Source organism: Marmota marmota, unplaced genomic scaffold, assembly GCF_001458135.2.
Source record: "Marmota marmota marmota unplaced genomic scaffold, marMar, whole genome shotgun sequence".
Taxonomy (NCBI): Eukaryota; Metazoa; Chordata; class Mammalia; order Rodentia; family Sciuridae; genus Marmota; species Marmota marmota.
This window is the reverse complement of record NW_026005734.1, coordinates 406,314-427,745: the sequence shown is the minus strand read 5'-3', so window position 1 is coordinate 427,745 and position 21,432 is coordinate 406,314. Positions and strand designations below refer to the sequence as shown.

Sequence of the window (21,432 nt, the reverse complement as noted above, 5' to 3'; positions counted from 1 at the left end):
CTGCATAAGATTCATGGGGGACACAAACTGTCCATGAGTACGGAAGATGGGAGGGCCAATTAGAAGGTTTTCAAAACAAGTTGTTATCTGCCCACTGACAACTTGCCTGCCACCAGGTTGCATTAGGGGCCCCTTATCTGTAAGGCGTGGGGAGTTCTTGTTATCTGCCCACTGGCAAATTGCCCACTGCCATGTCTGAAAAGCCCGAGAAGTTCTCAGGGAGACTCCCAACATTCCCCTTTTTTATTATTATATGGAAAGGGACGTTGATTCGTTCCGGCTACTTCCTGCTGAGTGGGAGCATCGCCGGGGAACTGGTCTGAAGGAGAGAAGTTAGGAGTCCCCTCAAGAAAGCTGTAAAGATTGGTATAAGGTCAGATGTGATGTCACTAAATGTTCCCTTTAGCCAAAGGTCCATTATCACTTCAGTCCAGTCGGTATAAGTCTCTACTGTGGGTACAAGCCAGACATCATCAGATGTCGCTCTCAAGAAGGTATCCCAGGAATCTTTGAAGGGTTTTTCAGCATTGTGAGGGATTTTCTCTGGAGAAGGTGGTTGATTCATCTGTGGTCGGAAGCTCAACATTTCTAAGTAGAAGCTGGTTAAAAGTTTAGTTAGAGATTTTTACCTACTTGAGTTTGAATAAACTTTATAATACATCGTAAAAATAGACAAATTAAAAAGATTACACGTAGTGGTCCAAGGATAGGCCATACCCATGCCAGAAGGGAGTGGACATTAAGGAATAGAAAAGGTTTTGACTTGTTGGGTCCTTAAGGTGGCTGCCAGGTCAGTGAGCTTAACAACATTATTTCTACAGACCCGATTCATTGATATAATAACAGCATTCTTCCCTAAGGGAAAGATAGGTTCCGCCCTTTTCGGTGGTGAGTAAGTCTAGGGCCCTGTGATTCTGAAGGGTGACTTGTGCCAATGAGGTGACTTATTTTTGTAAGGATGTTAGAGATTCTGCTGTGGAAGTAAGTGCTCCTTCAAGTTTTGAATTAATGTCCTTGACAGCCCATAGGGAATGACTTAAGGTTCCCCAATAATCCTGTGCTTGCCGCTGAGGCCGTTAATGGAATGCCTATCACTAACAGAGGGAATTCAGCCTGTTTTCCACGTTTTAGAGGGTTAAGGATGGATCTCACTTCAGAGTTGCTATAGAGAGTGAGCTGTGGAACTATAGTGACTAATAAACATGGGCTAGACATGTTGAAGAGTATAATGGTGGTGAGAGTGCCATTGCACCAGAAGAAGAGACCTGGTGGGAATAAGTGGTGTGGTTGATGGTTAAGTTACAGTGGCAAAAACCTGCCGGAAGGGAGTTGGGAGTCACGGATCCCAGAAGGCAAATCCGAGGAATTATGGTGTGGTTATTTTCCTCGAGTTCCCATAAAGGAATATTCTGCAGGGGTTTAATAGGATCCTTTTTGTAGGATGAGTTGGGCAAGCTGGAAACATCTGTGCTGGAAACTTTTATTGGAACTACAGCAAGTAAGGGCCATGCTAGGGAAGCACACAGAAAGCAATTTGCTGCACTTGCAGAGGGGAAAGTTTGATTTAGGTAGGACAATGTGTCAGTGATGATCTGTAACCAGATATAGATCAGTGAAGCCTGAGAGTCAGAAGTGCGTTGGCTTTCTAGAGATGCAAGCAGCCATTGTCCTGAGTGTTTTATGTTGTTTGAGACAAGAGAGACTGGGGACTTTATGGAAACATATTCCCGGGTAATGGATAAGGAACCACAGGGAGTGGAGACACCAAAATAAAAAGAAGCTTTTCACTCCTGCTGCCCAGTGTGGGTTTCCAGGGTATGGGATGGTCAGCTTATATTGGTATAATATATCATATATTTAATTATAAATATATCCTATATTTAATTGCCCTGAATATGTATCATGAATTCTGCATGACCAATAGGGGCAGTCTCCATAGGTTTCCCAGCACTGTTTGCAGTAATCCTTATTTTGGTCATTTAAAAAATATAAGTATGTGTGGCTGGCTTGTTTAATGAGCTCAGAGGACAGGAAGAGAGTACAATATAGATGGCTGAGGAGCACCCTGTTAGGGGACATTCAGAAGTGGTAGCCACGCGGGTGATCCAGGTGTTTTTTGTGGTATGTTTCTCTCACCTTGAATCTCCAGACATATTATGGTGAAGGCATTATCCTTGGGGTAAGGATGAGGATGAGGATCAGAAAGTTAAGGTACATTTTTGGATATGTTCTCAGCTATGGGTGTAAGGGCAGAAACATGAGAGAGATGAATTTTTAAAGGGTCAGTAGGGTGGGGAGAGCAAGAGTATGTAGGTGTGGATTCTTGCAAGTCCTCTGGTCCAATATTGCCAGAATCAGTTTCCCAGATGCATGGTTTGAGCCTGGAAATATGAATCCATGGAGTTAATTGATTATTTGTGAGTTTGAGTTTTGCTGCCGAGGGAGTGCACATGATGACCGAGGCAGGGCCCTCTCATTTGGGGTGCAGTTGGGGTCTTTCACCTGGGGAGCAGTAATATACCTGTTGGCCGGGTGTTAGGGTGAGGGGATTTTGAGTAATGGTTGGGTCAAGTAAAAGCCAGTCATGGTATTTCCAAAGTTCAGAGCATAGATGGAAAAGGAGAGGTAGAGTGTAGGAATCAGGTATAGGTAATTGTTCAGTCTGTATTCTGAGGGATAAGAATGAATGGCCATACATAACCTCAAATGGGGAAAGGTTGGATGGTTTCTTTGGTAAAGCCCTGAGATGCAACAGGGCCAAGGGGAGGACCTTCGTCCAGTTTAAGCTTAATTCCATGGTGAACTTGGTGAGGTTTCTTTGAAGACCAATTAGTTCTTTCAACTTTCCCTGAAGCTTGGGGGCGGTAAGGGCAATGGAAATGCCAAGGGAGTGATAGTGCTCGAGCTAGTCCCTGAGTTATCTGTGAGATAAGTCCTGGGCCATTATCTGATTGGATGGAAGTGGGCATCCCGAAACGAGGGATTATATCAGATATCAACCGATCCACAACTGTGGATGCCCACTTATTGGATGTGGGAAATGCCTCTATCCACCCTGAGAATGTGTCCACCAGTACTAAGAGATATTTGATGTTTTTACCCTGGGCATCTTTGTGAAATCAATTTGCCAATCAGCTCCCAGGGTCTGACCACGGGCCTGATGAGAAGGATAGGGTCTGGATTTTAAGGGGGTGTTGGTATTGGTCCTCTGGCAGATCTGGCATGTGGATGTAACCTGTTGCAGAAAGGTCTGATCGTCAGAGGAAAGAGGGAAAAAAGACTGAAGAAAAGTTGATAAGCTCTGGGGGCTAGAATGGAGCAGTGAATGGAGAAATCTAATGAGCTGGTGAGGGTCAGGAGGTCGCTCCTCAGAGGAAAGATGGAGTAATGAGGAAGAGGTTGGGGCCTGTAGGGCGGTTGACCTGGTCAGCTTTAGAGTTGCCCACTGTGGCAGGAAAAGAGTCGGTCTGATGGGCTTTACAGTGGACTATTCCCAGCTGCAAAGGCTGTGTGGAAGCTCGTAGAAGATTAGAAATAAGGCTGGCATTTATAATAGCAGTTCCTTTAGTAGTTAGGAGTCCCCTCTCCTTCCAGAAGAGCCGCTTGAAAAAACAGTATATGAAAGACATATTTGGAATCAGTGTATAGAGAAAGCTTTTTCCTTCTTGCTAGTTCACATGCTCTTGAGGTAGCTATAAGTTCTGCTTGTTGGTTGGTTGTGTTGGGATTGAGGCAATGAATGGCACAGGAAGGCACCGGCCTGTGTGTTCCCTTAGGAGTTTGTGTAGAAGTGTGAGATAGGGCAGGTAGGACACAAGGGGAGGAGGAGTGATTGAAAAGCTTTGGGTGGTTAAGAAAGGGCACCCATAGAGCTGCTCAAAGGGGCTAAGGCCTGAGGTGGCCCCTGGGGCTGCCTGAATTCAAGTGAGGGCCAACAGCAGGAGATCGGGCCAGAACAGCCTAAGTTCAATAGCAAGTTTAGTGAGATGATCCTTGAGAATGCCATTAGGCCTCTCAACCTTACCCAAGGATTGGGGTTGGTAGGAGATGTGGAGCCACCAAGTCATGTTGGGGCCTTTGGAGACTAGCTGAACAACCTAAGAAGTGAAGGCCAGACTGTTGTCTGACTGGATGGAGGCAGGAAGTTCAAACCTGGGAATGATATGCTCAATGAGGATGGAGGCAACAGTGTCAGTAGTTTCCCTGGATGTAGGGAAGGCTTCTATCCAACCTGAAAAAGTATCAACCAAAGTAATAGGTAGCAAAGCTTTCTGTGCCTAGGCACATGAGTGAAGTTGATCTACCAGTCTTTGCCTGGCTAGTGGCTCCTCATCTGAGGTGTGGGAGTTTAGGTTTGATGATTCCTTGTGGGGATACTATAGAGCAGACAGAATAAGCAGAGTAGTCCTGCTAGAGAGTAGTTCTCATTTCTAGGAAGTGAAAGAGGGGTTGTGAAAACTGGAAAAATGGGTTAGAAAGCATTTTAGATGGGCACAGAGTCTCTGGAGCCAGAGAAGTTGGTCATGAGTTGTAGGTCTCCATCTTGGGCACCAGGGCTGGTAGTCTTAAAGAAGTAGTTGATTGACTGACTGGTTGGTGAATTTGTGTATCTGATCTTGCATGAACTTCTGTAGGCAATTTAACAGATGGGGTCCTATTAGGAGAAACATAAAGAGGACTAATAGGGGTCCTGTGAGGGGGAGAAGCCAAAGCCATACTTGACTGAACATTCCCCATGGAGACTGTTGGCTAGTTGCTGTCTCCTTTTTTCTAGCTGTTCTTGTCTTTTATTACTCCTAGGAATGACTTTTTGGCTTAACTGTTTTTGGTAGGTGTTTAAGATCAAGCTGGTCAAAATTGACTTTGTTTCTATCTATTGTTAAGAGTCAGCCGAGTTCCCATAGGGGTCACTCATGGGGGAACTTGAGAGCAGCTTTTTAGTTCTGCTAGTGCCATTTGCGCTAGGATGGGTCCAGGTCTTGCTTGACCATGTGGCTTCCCTTGGAAGCATCAGGAATGTCTCCCCTCTTTGGTGACCCTCCTATTCACAGCAAATGCACGGATTGGCTTCTCATTCTCCAGTGGTCTCATTAATCTCCCTGATCAGGAGGTTATGTGGCCCAGAGTTGCAAAGCTCTTTAGAGAAGTTCCATGCTCCCTGGATTCAGATTGACTCAGAGAGCCAGAGCCAAATATTGGGTTTTTTTTGGCCATTTTAATTTAACTTTAAATCTTGATCATAAACATCCAGCAAAGTCAGTTTCACTTTAAATTAAGAGTACTGGGCTTTACCCGATGTCTGGCCTACTTTGGAGTCATTTTGACATGTAGTAAGAAGGGAGGCACAGCTTCATCTCAGGTAAGGTGGGGCTCTTCATAAATCTTAAGTGCTGTAGTTCTGAAGCTGATCTTTGCTTTTAACCTTTTGTAAAAAAGTAGCAAAGTACTTTTGTGTTTGGCAGTACACAATTAATCACATCTGTTGACCATTTCATGAAAACATAAAAAATGTTTAAGTATATGGAATTATACTGTTGTAGGGACGGACAAAGCAAGGCACCTAAGATAGCAGTGAAGATAGAGAAAGAGTCCTATTTGGTTGCAACTGGATTCAGAGGACACTGTTTCTGTTGTAACCAATTAATCTCCTGAACCCCGAGTTTAAGTAGTTTCAGAATTTTGCATCCAGCAGGTAAGGGGAGGGGCTCAGAAGTTCACAGTCTGCAGAAGTTTACAAAAAGCAGTTTTTTTTTCTTCTCTGTTCTGGGCAAGTTAACTTTTCAAGGACACTTGGGAGGGGAAGAGCTTTTTCTTCCCTTTCTTTCCTCCCCCTGCCAGCTGTTCCCATGGAGCCCAGTTGGTAACTTCCTTATCTTAGAAATGTAGCCATCTCTGTGAAACCCAGCTCAAGGCTAGAGGCCTTGTTCACATATTTTGTGAAAAACTAGAAAGGGGGTGTCTAGCTTTTGGAGTGCTGATTTTTCCAGCCAGTGGCCAAGTAGAACAGGGCAACATGAAAAGAGGAAGTTTATCTACACTGAACTCTTTTATAGGGATTCTTTTACTGAACGTCCTAAAATCAGCCATGTTGAAGGTTTCTGGAGAAGGTCAGTTAAGACTTTTCTGTGGGCCTGGTAGGGAGGGGGAAGAGGGGAAGGCGGCTGAGAACAGCTCAGTGGATCTGAGAATCAGGAAGGAGATGTAAAAGCATAATGGGAAACGGGTTTGGGATTTTCCTAGCAATGAAAACTTGAGCAGTAGAACAGGTAGAGCAGAGGGGAAGATGGGAGTGAGTATCCCAAAAAAGCCTGTAAGGGACTTTAAATTCTTAGTAACCTGTTTTCAGTGATGACAAAGCAACTTTAAAGGCCATTTTCACTAGATCTTGAATAGAGGTCTGAGGGCTCTCCTCAGCTGGTTTGAGCTTTGGGTTAGCTGGTAAGAGGACCTGGTGGGACCCGGTGTGGGCACTGATAGGAGAAGAGAGGAGTGAGTGGGTGAAGGGGTACCTCAGTACCTGCTATCTCAGCAAGGGGGCAATGGTCTGAGAACCAGAGGAGGTTTGGGTTTTTGATCCAGTAATTGGCGGGGAGAAATCAGGTTGCTGAGGTGGGAGTGACAGCAGAGAGTCTGGGGCAGAAGGCAGAGGGTGAGGATCTATTGGAGAAGCATAGTTCAGGAGGGGATTGAGAAATCAATTCAAATTCCATGGCATGAAGGGAACTGAGCAGAAGGAGCAAGGCTGTGGCATCCTAATGCCCCACTAGAGCTGCACCACAGAGCTGTAGGGACAGAGGGGCATGGCACTGACACCAAGGCGGACGGGAAGGCCCCTGGGACAGCATAGAAGGCACAGAGGCCGTCCTGCACAGACATGGCCATGTGACACTAACAGAGGTGCCAGAGACATGCTCTGGGATCAGGCAGCCTCTGTACCCAGGGACATGGATGTGCTCAGGAAGAAGAAGGAAGCTGGACCCCTTCCCTCACGCTGCCCAGTCATTGCAAGTGGACCAAAGTCATGGCAATTGCACCAGAAATTCTGTGAAAGGCAGAAGAAACAGGGTCCACACCCCAAAGCACAAATGCAGACACAGCCTTCCTGAATAAGACCCTGAAGGTCAAAGAGAGGAAGCCTCTGGAGGCGTAGATAGTTCTCCTCCTGGAGGCATAGAAAGTCCTCCTGGAGGGATAGAGAGGAAAGTCTGCAAGAAATTCCTAGAGAGGTAGAAAAACCCTTCTCTCCCACATGGTTTACAAGCCCAATTTCAACATGGTGACAGTGGAGATTCTGCCGATAAGTCGCAGTCTGAGGGAGAGGAATCAGACAATGAAATCCAGGACTTGTGGGGAAATTTCAACAGGCTGCGTTTGACACCGCCTGCCCAGGCTATTAGAATTCAGCCATTGTCTGCTAAAAGGACAAAATTTAACAGGTACTCTGAAATAACAATGACTTTTCTTACCCCGTTCCAATGAGGTATTAGAAAAACACAAGAGGCTGGGGAGGATATTAGCGGATTTCAACTTTTGCCAGTTTTTGAGCAAATTAACAAACAAGATCAGCAGGTTCGCATCAACACGGTAATTCCCTTTAAGACAATTAAGGAATTAAAAAGTGGTTGTGAGGTTTACGGTCCAAATTCACCTTTTGTGCAAAATTTGCTTGAGACTATTGCTTCTCAACCGCTCCCACCAAGTGACTGGGTTCTGTTAGCTAGAGCTTCCCTGAGGGAGGGGATTTTTTACTTTGGAAATCCTACTGATCAAATTTTTATGCCAAACAAGCAGAAAAAAATAGGAGACAGAATCTCCAGACACCAGTGGAAGCGGCCACTACACGGGAGAATGCAATGCCCGTAATTTTAAGTCCAGGGCTCCCTCTGCTGTTGGTCGTAGATATTACAGGGCTCAACCCCATGTGGCAGATCAAGATGGCGCTGATCAGCCTGCCTTCTTGTCATCATTTCCACCTGGCAGGAACACAAACTTCCGGTCGGCCCTCCCCTGGCTGGAAAATGAAGAACTAGAGGAAGGTCGTGCAATTTGATGTCATGGCGCTGAGCATGAGAGCCGCCATTTTTACCGGAGCGAAACTGACATACAGTTTCCTTACGACCCTTAATGATTTTCAGAAGTTACTAGAAGATATTAATTGGCTGAGGCCATCCTTAAAACTAACTACTTCTGATTTAAGACCTTTATTTCAGATATTACAAGGAAATTAATGACAAGATTNTCCCACAGGTTTGTGGCCTTGCCCTGTCCTGCACCTGTGTCTGCTGTGGGCACCCTGCTCCTTCCTAGGTGCACACTCAGGTCACTCACCCCACACTCCAGGGACACAGGGGTGAGGAGTGGTCCCAGTGCCCTCTGTGCACACTGAGACCAGGTGAGCTGAGGGTGTCCAGGTCAGTGAGTCACAGCCAAGTCACTTTGTGGGGTGAACTGAGATGAGGCATCAGGTGGGCACAGGTTCCTGAGCCTGGCAGAGCTGGCATTTGGGCTCTGGGATTGTGAGGTGGGAGGCATCAGGGAGCTCTCTACCACCCAGGGCCAGGAGAGGCCCACTGCCCTGCAGACACCCAGACTGACTCCAGACACTGCCATGGTCCCTGGGTGGAGCTCAGAAGCAGCAGGACCCGTGGACACCACATCCACATGCAGGATGCCACCTGCCCAGGGAAAGGCTATGACAACCCATGAACCAGGGTGGGAGAGGTCCCCAGGGAGAGATGAGGAGGAGATGTGGCCAAGGGTAGAGGGCAGCTGTGCAGTCACCAGGAGAACCACTGTGTCAAAGGATATTTCTATGATGACAGCTAAGGACACTGTGTGGTAGGCTGAGTAGTGTGTGTGTGTGAGAGTTTGTGTTTGTGTGTGTGTGTGTGTGCACGTGGGCTGAGGACTCTGGGATCCCGTGCTCTGGTCTGGAAGAGGAGGCTGCAGCCTTGGTGTGAACTGACAGCTGCCTGCCCTGGGGAGGGTGAGCCCAGGTCAGTGTGTAAAGAGCACCTGGCAGGGTCAGGTTCATGGCTGTGATGGGTGGAGGTGTCTGAGAGCCTGCTGAGCCTTCCCCATGTGAGTCCTCTGCAGCTGCCCAGGGACTGGCTGCTGGAGCAGGGGGCAGGCCTGGAGATCAGGGACAGCAATGTGACAAGATAATCAACTCTATCTTCCAGGGGTCTCACCCATGCAGTCTCACACAGAGACACACACACACAACACTCCTGCACACACACACACACACATAACACATATATATATATATACACACATGGACACAGATTCACACGTGTACTGTGCAGCCTGACCTGAGAAGGTGGAGAGAGACACTCCTGGCTCCATAAGAGAAGAGCATGGGATGATCTGAGGCAGAAGAGACCTCCAGGTTCTCCATGATGGGATCCAGGGAGACACTGATCACCTGGAGAGAAACCATCCACTCTCCTCTGCTGCTCTGAAGGTGCCACCTGAGCTCCTGTGTGCTGAGCACCCCCTGCTGGCCAGGTGAGCCCTGTAGGAGGTTTGTGTCTGGGCTCACACTGAGGTCCCCTCACTGTGTCTCTGGCACAGTAATAGGTGGCTGTGTCCTGGGTGTTCAGGGAGCTCAGCTGCAGGGAGAACTGGTTCTTGGATGTGTCTCTGGAGATGGACACTCAGCTCTTGAGGGATGGGCTGTAGTAAGTTTACCATCATAAACTATGTACCCTATCCACTCCAGCCCCTTCCCTGGGGGCTGACAGATCCAGCTCCAGCAGTAACCACTGGTGATGGAGTAACCAGAGACAGCACAGTTGAGGGACAGGGTCTGCGAGGGCTTCACCAGACCAGGTCCTGACTCCAGCAGCTGCACCTGGCACAGGACACTGTGGGAAGCCATTCTCACATGTGATTTGAGTTACTTCCCTGGCTGGGTGTTAGGTGCTTAGACAAGCTGTGTCAGAGCCTTCCCCACCCTGCCCCAGGTGCGAGGGCTTCTCTGTGTGGGGGTGTGCTTGACCACTGACCTCAAGACCAATCACTGATCCTGACCTTGTAATGCTGCCCCCCTCCATCTTCATTGGATGGAATTTTCCCTTGAATTTTTTGTTCCCCAATAAAAGCTCACTCCCTGGTGTGTTTCCTCTCTCTCTCCCTGGCCTCTCCTGTTAACCTCGCTATCACTTTAGGTGGCTGGAGGCAGGAGCTAGGAGGAGCCATCTCTGAGCTGGGCAAATAAGGTAAGGAGAGTCATGTCTCTTTAATTTCAACTCACTAGTTAATTTATATGCTTTGAACCTCTATTATGAAGGTAATGTGCTGGTCGTGTGGCTGAAGTGGTGCCCATGAGGGGACATATTAAATTAACTAGGTTGAGTTAGGGAACACGCTATCGAAATAAGGAATTGGTGATATTTTTGAGGTCACAGAAGTACCAGGCCGGTTCTGAAGGGATGAGAAATTAAATTATTAATAATGGGAAATTTGACTTCTACTGATAAGGATGTGTACTTGACTATTTTAGAGACAATAATTAATCAGAAGGGAAAGCATATAAAAAAGACTCAGTTGTTACAATTCTTAAAGGTTGTAGGTGAATTTGCCCTTGGTTTTGTGACCAAGATTTGCCAAATTTACATACTTGGGACAAAATAGGAAGGAAATTACATAAAATCTGCCTTTCTAAAGAATTACCTGGAAATTTTGAGAATATACAAAAAGTTTGGACTGCCTTAGAGATCTGTCTTTTTGATTACATGGGCCATAGTCCATGGCCCCCTGAAGATCTATTGAAAGGTATTCAGAGAGCCATTAATTCTATTCAAATGGAAAACCTGCCTGAGGCTAAGGTAAACTTTCCTTTAAGCTGGTTAAAGACAAAAGCCCTTGGAGTGAAACCAAAAGTAAAAAATGTAAACTTGCCTGGAACAGAGTCAGATTAACCTGGAGGAAGATCATAGAGATGAAGGTCAAAGAGAGGAAGCCTCTGGAGGCGTAGATAGTTCTCCTCCTGGAGGCATAGAAAGTCCTCCTGGAGGGATAGAGAGGAAAGTCCGCAAGAAATTCCTAGAGAGGTAGAAAAACCCTTCTCTCCCACATGGTTTACAAGCCCAATTTCAACATGGTGACAGTGGAGATTCTGCCGATAAGTCGCAGTCTGAGGGAGAGGAATCAGACAATGAAATCCAGGACTTGTGGGGAAATTTCAACAGGCTGCGTTTGACACCGCCTGCCCAGGCTATTAGAATTCAGCCATTGTCTGCTAAAAGGACAAAATTTAACAGGTACTCTGAAATAACAATGACTTTTCTTACCCCGTTCCAATGAGGTATTAGAAAAACACAAGAGGCTGGGGAGGATATTAGCGGATTTCAACTTTTGCCAGTTTTTGAGCAAATTAACAAACAAGATCAGCAGGTTCGCATCCACACGGTAATTCCCTTTAAGACAATTAAGGAATTAAAAAGTGGTTGTGAGGTTTACGGTCCAAATTCACCTTTTGTGCAAAATTTGCTTGAGACTATTGCTTCTCAACCGCTCCCACCAAGTGACTGGGTTCTGTTAGCTAGAGCTTCCCTGAGGGAGGGGATTTTTTACTTTGGAAATCCTACTGATCAAATTTTTATGCCAAACAAGCAGAAAAAAATAGGAGACAGAATCTCCAGACACCAGTGGAAGCGGCCACTACACGGGAGAATGCAATGCCCGTAATTTTAAGTCCAGGGCTCCCTCTGCTGTTGGTCGTAGATATTACAGGGCTCAACCCCATGTGGCAGATCAAGATGGCGCTGATCAGCCTGCCTTCTTGTCATCATTTCCACCTGGCAGGAACACAAACTTCCGGTCGGCCCTCCCCTGGCTGGAAAATGAAGAACTAGAGGAAGGTCGTGCAATTTGATGTCATGGCGCTGAGCATGAGAGCCGCCATTTTTTACCGGAGCGAAACTGACATACAGTTTCCTTACGACCCTTAATGATTTTCAGAAGTTACTAGAAGATATTAATTGGCTGAGGCCATCCTTAAAACTAACTACTTCTGATTTAAGACCTTTATTTCAGATATTACAAGGAAATTAATGACAAGATTGATAAATTAGTAGCTGTTTGTCAACAGATATCTCCATATGAATGTGCACAAGCTTCACATTCCTTACATCATCAAAATGCTTCTAGCTTATGTAAAAAATTTAATATTACCATAGAACAAGCTCGTCAAATTGTAAGTCACTGCCCTATGTGTGTTATTCACTTTTCATCTCTGCCATCAGGGGTAAATCCCCATGGATTAAAACCAAATCAAATATGGCAAATGGATGTAACTCATATACCTCAATTTGGTAAGCAATGTTATGTACATGTGATAGTTGATACACATTCCAGATTTATTTTTGCCACAGCACATACAAAAGAAAATACTCAACTTGTAATTTCTCATTGCCTAGCAGCCTTTGCTGTGTTAGGATGCCCTTTACAGATTAAAACAGATAATGCACCAGCTTATGCAAGCTCTTCTTTTCAACAATTTTGCCAAGAGTTTCAAATTAATCATAAAACAGGAATTCCTTATAACCCCATAGGTCAAGCCATTGTGGAATGAGCTCATTTATCTATTAAGCTGCAATTACAAAAATTAAAAGGGGGAAATAGGTTTATGACTCCCCAAAATAGCCTCAACCATGCCTTGTTTGTTTTAATTTTTTTTAAATTGTGACGCAGAAGGTCACACTGCAGCTGAGAGGCACATGTCTTCCATGTCAACAGGCCCTTTAGGCAGAGTTTTGTGGAAAGATTTACAGACTAGACAATGGAAAGGCCCAGATCCAGTGGTTATGTGGGGCAGAGGTCATACTTGTATTTTCCAGAAGGTGCTTTCTGTCCTATCTGGGTGCCTGAAAGCACAATCAGATATTGAAGAGATAGAACCAAGGTTCAAGTGACTGAAGATCAACCCTGAGAAGCCCCCATTCAAAAGGAAGTGTATCAAAGAAGGATGAAGAGGAACCAACATGATCTAGCTGAAAAGCTGATTTCATGGGAAGACGTGAAGAAGCTGACAACAAAAGCTTTGTGAATAATTCGACTCCTAGGAAGGAATAAGACTCCATTGATGATGGTAGCTACAGTGATTGCCCTGCTGGCTGTCAGGTAAAGGGGAGCCAAGCAGACACTTACTGGACATATTTCCCAGATCCACCCCTGGTGCATCCAGCTGTGTGGACTGGAGAATCTATTCCAGTGTTTACTAATGACTCATTCATGATGGGAGGATTTACAGATACTCATATTACTCCCAATAATGTGACTAGATTTAATTATTCTGGCTACAGTGCACAATTACCTTTGTGTTGGTCCCACGATAAACATGCTGGCTGTCTGAGAGTATCATTTGAGGAAAAGACAGTGGTTGGTAGACCTAGACTGACTAATCATACTATTTATGGAGACTTAAAACCTTATACTAGATCAGTGATTAAGATGGGACTTTCCCATAACAAACCAGTCATTTCTGCAAAATCTCCAGGAATACCCCACTGTTCAAATAGTTCTACAATTGAGATTGGCACATTTCCTAGATGGATAGATTGTGTAAATACCTTTGCAGTACAACATAAGGTGTCTAAAGATAGTGGGTATATTTTAGACTGGTCTCCAAAAATTGCTAAGAGACAATTACGTAAAAATTCTGCTATGACACCTACAGGATTTGTTAGTAATATTTTAACTTACAGGGAGGATGGTATTCAAAAAGATGTTTGGCGCTTAATTTCTGCCTCAGAATTCTTATATTTTACAGATGCCTTTACTAAAATTTGTTGGCAAAAGCTGTAAGGAGAGATCTTGCTATGGCTTATGAGCCTGTGTCCAATATCCTTACAATTTAATTATTGGAAATGTAAAAGTAAAATGGATAGATGACAGATATGTTGTTACATGTAACAAATGTAACCTAACCAATTGTATTACTAGGTATAATGGAGGAAAAGGAGTGCTGATACTTCATCAGCCCTCTTTTGTTTTATTGCCTGCTAATATTTCAGACCCATGGTACGGTGATGATGGTTTTAATGTCTTACAGTAAATTCATGCCCAGCTAGTGAGACCTAAACGTGTTATTGGAATTATAATTGTTGGTGTTTTAGTGCTTGTTTTTTTTCAATGCATCCAGTGTCACTGCCTCAATAACTTTATCTCAAAATATTCAACATGCAAAATTTCTTAATAATTTAGGCCAAAATACTTCTAAGGCTCTGTGCAATCAAGTAAGTATTGATGAAAGGATTGAGACTAAGTTAAATGCCTTAGAGGCGACTGTTATAGAAAATTAACTTTTGGCTTTAAAGTTTAAGGAAAGGCTTAAATGCCACGCAAATTATAAATATGTGTGTGTTACAGCTGCCAAGTACAATGCTTCTCTCTGGGATTGGGAGAAGGTTAAGAACCATTTTTTAGGTATTTGGCAAAATAGTAATAATAGTTTGGATCTCTTGGAACTTCATCACCATATCCAAGACATTCAAAATAATAGAGCTGATTTTTCAGATCCTTCTTCCTTGACTAACAAAATATTAAAGGAGTTAAATGGATTTAACCCTGGAAATATTCTTAAACACTCGGCCTGGTACATTATTGGATTGTTCTCTTTGCTGTTAATTCTTTTTTGTGTTCTAATTATAGGATGGCAAGTCTTCAGAGCAAGAGTGCAGAAACTCAACAGAGTAAATCATCTCCTGATTTTTAAAAGAAAAAAGGGGGAATATGTGGGAAGCCAGTCTTGCACATAATTTGAGTTACCTCCCTGGCTGGGTGTGAGGCTGTAGACCAGCCTTTCCCATGCAGTGAATGTGGGGAGAGTTTCAGGCAAACCCCAAACCTGCTTAGCACCACAGGCTCCATGGTGGAGAGAGGCCTGTGAGTGCAGTGATGTGGGAAACCCCTCAGCTAGCATTGACCTTCATCCAGCAGCAGAGTCCACATGAGAGAAATGTCCAGATGCTTCATATCTGGGAAGTCCTTCACCACACCCACCACCTTTTCACAACCTGGAGAGGACGGGAGCTCACAGGCATTGAGAGAGCAGTGAGTGTGGAGAAGACTCTGACCACTGCTCTGCTCTGACTCAGCTGCACGAACGTCACAGCCTGAACAGGCCCTGGGAGGGCAGTGAGTGGACATAGGCCTCAGCCAGTGGGGTCCCCTGTTCCACACCAGGATGTCCCGAGGTGGGACCTGACTCAACTGTCATGTTCTGAAAGTCATCTTCGTGGTGGAGCCTGGACTGAACCTCAGTCCTGCACACAGCACAGTGACCACAGGGAAGAACTGCTTTGATACTCAATGGATGTCTATCCCTAGGTTAATGGAAAAGCAATAATAAGGATAACTATGATGCACTAATATTAACAAGGAAAATACATCACAAAAACCAGGATTCATATTTTCAGAGAAACCAAAGTTTAGTACAGACAACAAATCCAGGTGGCTCTCTGGGAACCTGGTTCATGGAGAGGAACCCACATGCAGGAAAACAGCTCTCAACCTCCCCCTGCACCTGCAACTGAGCTGACTCTAGGCTCCCTGTTGGCTGAGTGCCCCCTGCTGGCCCTGGGTGCCCTGCAGGAGGTTTGTGTCTGGGCTCATACTGAGCCCCTTACTGTCTCTGACACAGTAATAGATGGTCGTGTCCTCGGCTCTCAGACTGCCCATTTGCAGGTACAGCCTGTTCTTGGAGTTGTCTCTGGAGATGGTGAATTGGTCCTTCACAGAGTTGGCATAGTTTGTTATACCACGATTTTGGTTGATTTCTCCAACCTACTCCAGCCCCTTTCCTGGAGCCTGGCAGACCCATTCCATCCAGTAGTCACTGAAGGTGAATCCAGAGGCTTCACAGGAGAGTCATAGGGAACCCCCAGGCTGCATCAGGCCTCCCCCAGACTCCACCAGCTGCACCTCACACTGGACACCTGCAAACACAGAGGCAGCCTGGTCAGGACACTGGCACTCATCCACTCTTTCTCTCACTCCTGTCCACTCACACAGTCAGGATCTCTGGTTCTCCATTCATTACCTTTGAAAACAGCCACCAGGAAAACCCAGCTGAGCACACTCTCCATGGTGAGCAGCTGTGTTCAGTCCTGATCCCTGAGTGGGCTGAGCTGGGAGTCCAGGGCTGGGCTCCTGTGCAGAGCTGCAGGGTCAGGTGGGCTGGTTTTCATGAGCAGAGGGAGGCCCTATTTGCATGTCCTCCTGCTATATAGCAGCTCTGGGTGGAGGCCTTAGAGACATCTGTGCTCAGAGCAAACTTGAACATGTTCGAGATGGTTGGTGGCATTTTATTCATGAAAGATTAACTCATAGGATTAAGCTTGTTGTTCATGCTGTCCAGAAAGATGTGACAGGAATAACCCAGTGTCTAGGCATGTGCTTCTCCCCTCCATCCCTCTGCTCCATGAAGCAGCTCATGGACAGTACAGGACAGGGCTTGTGGGGTCTCTGGAGCCTTTTGGATGAAGAACAGGGTGTGGGTTTGCGGCACTCAGTGTCCATCTAAGGACCATGAAGGTCCTGGTGGATGAAAGTCCATCTTCAGAATTCTGGGCCCCTGTCTGCCTCTGGCTTCCCACTCCCCTCTGCACCTTTGGCTGACTTGAAGCAGCTGTACTGATACATAAGAGTCTGAGCACAGCTGTGCCATCGTCCCCACCAGGGCAGCAGTGAGTGCAGGGTGGAGCACAGGTTCCTGGACCCTCGTCCTCTCAGGCTCACTCTGTGATGGTACAGATGAGGAAAGTCCATCAGCTGGGACCACAGATGTGGGGGGCTCAGCTTGGCCACCTCTCCTCTCTGCTCTGCAGACCCATGTGCTGTGGCCCCAGGCGGTAGCAGGTCCCCGCTGTCTGCAGCAGCTACAGCATCCCAGATGCCAGGAGCATCCCTGCAGTGCCCCTGGATTTGGGCTTCTCCTTCATCCTGGAACAAAGTGCATGGACACTGTGCAGGCCTCCCCAGCCCACCTGTGAGCTCCTGTCCTGCCTTCCCTGGTCTCTGGGCCTCTCTGCCTCTGGGGATATCTGACTGGGGCAGAGCAAGTAGAACCCAGGCTGCTCTTCCCAGACTCATTGCTGCTGTTCCTCAGGGTCAGCCAGATGTCTTGGTCTCTGATCACCTGGGCAGGATCTCAAGTGTGATCAGACATTGGGCTCCTTGGCCTGTGGTTCTGGGGGCAGAGCTAGTGCAGGAGAAGTCATGTGGGTCACACAGGGTCAACCAGGAAAGCACAAGTCCTCCTCTCAAGGTCCTGGGCTTGAGAAGGATTAATCAAGTGAGTCCCTGTCACTGGTGGGTCAGCTCCAGGGTGGTTCTGTTTTACCACAGATGTGCAGTGGGTCTGCAGCTCAGGCAGTCTCAGGAGCAGGAAGGTCACCTGGTGAAGGCATCCCTGTGTGCCCTTCATGGTCATGATGTAGATGTCCTGGCATGTCACAGAGGTCACTGTGGGAGGAGCAGCTGCACAGCTGGACACTAAGGTCACAGAGCTGTGATCTCTTTGCTCTCTCATACCCAGCAGAGGATCATCCCATTACCAGGAGCTTTTAGTTCCCTTTAACTATTGATGTGTGTCATGGAGGCCACAGTTGAACTGTCACTTGTGAAATTTGATGACATTATCAATGCAGGTAATTAGGAATCTAGCAGATGATGGGGTTTACTGGTGGTGCCCTAGGTGTGGATCAATGGCACTTTAATGGGAGACTCCCCAGGGCTTGTAGAGCCTTCCTGGTACCCTGAGCCCCAGTGGGACCCCAGCACCACTCAAGGATCCAGCCCCATCTGCCTCTCTTGGCCTCCTGCCTCCTGCCATGTGGTGCTGCAGCCTCAGGAGCCCTGGTCAGGAATAGCATCTGGGTGTTTGCACCCTGGTCTCCAGAACCTGCTGCAGAACAGCTTTCTCCTTGTGAACCCTCAGCCTCAGGAACTGCCTAGAGTAGCAGGGAGTGATGCTGGACAGGACCTCTGCCCAGTGCGCACTGCAGGTGGGATGTGCATTCCAGGAGATGTATCCTTACTCCTCTCCCAGGGCTGTTGAAGCTATTTTCATGATCACACATTGTCCCTTAATGCACTTGAAGAAAATATGCTTTCTACACAGGAAGAATGTAATACAGTGAAGAAGAATGGCATCCTTTCCCTGCTGTCCCTGGGCATAGCCCTGGAGCACATGGACTTAGCTGAAATGAGTCAAGCAGAGGGAGACCATCACCACACCATCACTCGTGTGGGGAAGCTACTGCATCAGGTCCTGGAAAGAGAGAGGACAGTGGCCCCTGGAGATGGGAAGGTGCAGGGAGGGCAAGGTTTAGGGTGGGTGGTGAGGGCCACGTTCAGAGAGGGCCTTGTCCTGAGGCTCTGCAGCTCACAGGGCACCTGTGGCCCACAGCCAGGCTGTGCTTCACAGTGATTGGAGCAGAGCAGCTAGTGGGCTCCCCACCCCATGGAGGGATAGATGATGGACAGCTGGGTGTGCACAGCCTGGGATCCATCATGGCGCCTGGCACCCCTGTGTCAGGGTGCTGTCCTCTGCCTCACTGGAGCTAGGTTTCAGTGTAAGTATGAAAATACAGCAGGAATGGCCACCTGTTTTCTGATGGAGAGAGATGCTGACATTCTTAGTATATAAGAATGTGATATTCTTATAACAGTGTCATAACTCTCAATCAACATCTTTTTGAAAATGTAAAAAGTATATAACTTTCTGGAATGAACATGGAGTAGCTTAGGATAATCTACGATATAAACATTGCCACTGCTCATCTTCACCCAGACTGGAGCTGGACTCTTAGAACAGGGTGGGCTGATGTGAGCAGGAACAGAGCCCAGGGCATCTCTCTCTGTGACCCTACAATGCAGCCACAGTGGCTGGAAACCCAGGCAGGCTTCATGCTGCATCTTCAGTAGCCAGGTGTCCTGGGGCATCTCCGTCTCACAGTCAGCTCAGGATGGGGTCACAATGTTCCTGGACACAGTGTGTCTTCAGAGTCCTGAGGCCAGTGGCAGAGCTCACCTGCAGCTCCCACAGTCCATGCGGAGCTGACCATGCTTCCTCCTGGGTCCTTGACAAGAAAGCCCCTTTCTCCCCAATATGTTGCTCAGGTCACCCCTGTGCACAGGCCATGCACAGTGGCAGGACAACTGGGCGCCTCTGACTTTGAGGGCCTGGCTGTGGGGTGTGGATGTCACAGACATCATCATGAGGGAGACAGCTCACATGCAGCAAGGTTCACTCTGAGTGGTGTATGTCTTCACATTGTGGTCAGGTTTAGGGCTTTCCCTCTGTGCATCTCAGCTGGGTCCATGGACATTAGGGTTGGAATGTGGGTTGTATACAACAGTGAGCTACTCAGACATCATGGTCCTGGGCTTGAGGAGGATTAATCAAGTGAGTCCCTGTCACTGGTGGGTCAGCTCCAGGGTGGCTCTGTTTGACCACAGATGTGCAGTGGGTCTCCAGCTCAGGCAGTCACAGGAGCAGAAGGTCACCTGGTGGAGGCAGCACTATGTATCATTCATGGTCATGATGGAGATGCCCTGGTGATGGTGAATGGGTGGAGCTGGAGAACATTAGAGTAAGGGAAATGTATAAAGTCAGGAAGTCAGGGTTGAGTGTTTTCTCCCTTATATAGAATCTAGAACAAATAAGGAATATAAAGGCAGGTAGAATCCAAGAAAATAGAAGAGATCAGTGGACAAGAAAGAGGTCACTAAAGGTGAGGGAGGAGGGAAAGAAAAAGTGAGGAGCCAGGAGTGAAGTGAACAGATGGCCAGTTCTGCACACCTGTGAGTCCTGCACATGTAGTGTGTTCCACGGTGAGTTTATCATGTAGATATGCATACACATAGTGATAATTTAATAAAAAAAAGTATAAAAACATTGAATAAAACTCAGTGGAGTAAAGTAGCTGAGGAGTGAGAGAGGAAGGACAGAGGAGGTACTGGGACAGACCAAGAGCTTTTATATTCAATGAATAAATGTGTTAATGTCAAAATGTATCCCAATCAATATATGTAAGATGCACTATTTTAAAAGAAAAACTACATCACAAAAACGGAATGATGACCTTCAGACAAATCAAAAATAAGTGTACACAACAAGGCCATACAGCTCCCCTGGAAAACAGGCACACGGAGAGGCCTCCTGATGCAGGAAACCAGCCCTCAATCCCACTCTGCACCTCCTCCTGGGTGACCCTGGACTCCCTGTGTGCTGAGCGCCCCCTGCTGGCCCTGGGCGCCCTGCAGGAGGTTTGTGTCTGGGCTCACACTGAAGTCCCCTCACTGTGTCTCTAGCACAGTAATAGGTGGCTGTGTCCTCAGTTCTCAGACTGTTCATTTGCAAGTACAGGGTGTTCTTGGAGTTCTCTCTGGAGATGGTGAATCGGCCCTTCACAGAGTCAGCATAATAAGTATAACTGCCATCAGTACTAATGGATGAGACCCACTCCAGCCCCTTCCCTGGAGCCTGGCGGACCCAGCTCATCGCATAGCTACTGAAGGTGAATCCAGAGGCTGCACAGGAGAGTCGCAGGGATCCCCCAGGCTTCACCAGGCCTCCCCCAGACTCCACCAGCTGCACCTCACACTGGACACCTGCAAACACAGAGGCAGCCTGGTCAGGACACTGGCACTCATCCACTCTTCCTCTCACTCCTGTCCACTCACACACTCAGGATCTCTGGTTCTCCATTCATTACCTTTGAAAACAGCCACCAGGAAAACCCAGCTGAGCACACTCTCCATGGTGAGCAGCTGTGTTCAGTCCTGGTCACTGAGTGGGCTGAGCTGGGAGTCCAGGGCTGGGCTCCTGTGCAGAGCTGCAGGGTCAGGCGGGCTGGTTTTCATGGGCAGAGGGAGGCCCTATTTGCATGTTCTCCTGCTATATAGCAGCTCTGGGTGGAGGCCCAGGTAGAGCAGCTCTGAGGGCAGATGGGAGGGTCATGGGCAGCATGGTGGACAGAGGAGCATTCAGGATGTTAGAATTGCTTCTAATTTGATTTTAGAGTCCACTATTTAGTTTATTTAATATAAACACATAATCATATGGTGGAGGTGTCTGTGCTAACTCCCTGGTGCAGATGTAAAATCACACAGAAGAATGAGTGCTGGTTCAGTGTGTCCAACAGCTCCTGTGTGGAAAGAGTGACTGGTTATCTGGTCTTTTGCTCTCACCCTGGACATGACTGCTGCCCTGACCCTCCTCCAGCTCCCAAGTGCACACACCTGGTGAGGTGCTCAGTACCGTCCTGCATTGGAAATGTGCTGTGTGTCTTCTCCCCTCTGCTGCCACCTGCTCTCCAGGGAGGGGTCCAGCTGGGGGCCTCAGAGGCTCCCTGCAGGGGGAAGGCTGTGCCTCCCTGTGAGGGCCTCCTTCAGCTCAGGAGAATCCAGTTGGCACAG

At 47.2% G+C, this 21,432-nt stretch overlaps 2 long non-coding RNA genes and 1 gene segment (V, D, J or C); 1 reads left to right on the top strand and 2 right to left on the bottom strand.

Moving 5' to 3' along the window:
* Positions 1-21,432, bottom strand: part of LOC107160902 — a 35,507-nt gene that overhangs the window by 4,366 nt on the left and 9,709 nt on the right.
* Positions 1,045-16,197, bottom strand: LOC107160911. The gene is made up of 3 exons (XR_001505909.2): positions 16,049-16,197; positions 15,624-15,944; positions 1,045-1,055 (listed from the first exon to the last, which is right to left on the bottom strand). It is a non-coding gene; the product is annotated as an uncharacterized LOC107160911 (long non-coding RNA).
* LOC125614674 lies at positions 15,650-20,576 on the top strand. The gene is made up of 4 exons (XR_007345251.1): positions 15,650-15,760; positions 16,299-16,301; positions 19,528-19,537; positions 20,443-20,576. It is a non-coding gene; the product is annotated as an uncharacterized LOC125614674 (long non-coding RNA).